Consider the following 1,229-nt stretch of genomic DNA (forward strand, 5'->3'; position numbering starts at 1 on the left):
GGCTGGTCTCGAACTCACAGAGATCCGCCTGCCTCTGCCTCCCAAGTGCTGGGATTAAAGGCGTGCGCCACCACCGCCCGGCTCTAACCCCCTGCTTTTTAAAATGTTTTTTGTTTTGGTTTGTTTTGGTTTGTTTTGGTTTCTAAGACAGGGTTTCACTGTGTAGCCCGGGCTGTCCTTTGGAACTTACTCTGAGCCCAGACTAGCCTCGAAACCAGAGATCTGCCTGCCTTTGCCTCCTACATGCGCCACCACTGCCTGCCTGACAGTTTTATTTTTCCTTATGTGCATCTGTATATGTGACTGTGTGCACGTGAGTGCAGTCTCCCAAGAAGGCTGAAAGAGAACATTGGATCCCTCTGGAGTTGTGAACTGACATATTAGGTGTTGGGACATGTACTTGGGTCCTCTTCAAGAGCAGCAAGTGCTCTTAACTGCTGAGCCACTTCTCCAGCCTCCTGAGCACTTCTGACATGTTGAGAAGCCGTGTTTTGGAAATACCCACACCATTGCTGCTGCTGTTCTTAGCTCATTAGTCCTTGTTCAGTCTCTGAAGGAGACCCTTTGGTTTATATGAGACAAACGTGTGTGTGCACAGCTAAACGTCTTCAGCCCGAAGCATCTAGACTGGAACCTGGCTCTAGAGTTCTGCTTACACCAAGCTCTGCTGCTGGGAACGCAGATACAATGATCTGGAAAGGCCCCAGCTTCTTTGCGTGCTCTTCTGTCCTTACACATAAATAGCTTTTAGAAGCGTAGACAATTCTTTGGAAACCCATGGTAACAATGTGAAGATGTATGTGTTTTGATCTGAATAGCAACAAAATGTTGAGGTTCAAGATCTCAAAAGTCACTCATAATTTTCTATTGCTTAATGAAGTATTGGGTTTTTAAAGTGTCTATTATGTTTATTTTTGTGCCTTGAGGGGGTCATGTGCTACTTCACGTGCCTGGAGAACAGAGGGAGACTTAGGAGTCTGCTCTACCTTGTGGGACTAAGGGATCGAAGTCAGGTCATCAGACTTGACACCTTTACCCAATGAGCCCTTATTAAAAAAAAAAAAAGTGCCTTAATGATTGAATAGTTACCTTGTTAATGAGTTGGTCATAAAGTAAAAAGTGTTAACCAGCGGCGCGGTGGTGGCGCACGCCTTTAATCCCAGCACTTGGGAGGCAGAGGCAGGCGGATCTCTGTGAGTTCGAGACCAGCCTGGTCTACAGAGCTAGTT

This window comes from Microtus ochrogaster, chromosome 5, assembly GCF_000317375.1.
Source record: "Microtus ochrogaster isolate Prairie Vole_2 chromosome 5, MicOch1.0, whole genome shotgun sequence".
Classification (NCBI taxonomy): domain Eukaryota; kingdom Metazoa; phylum Chordata; class Mammalia; order Rodentia; family Cricetidae; genus Microtus; species Microtus ochrogaster.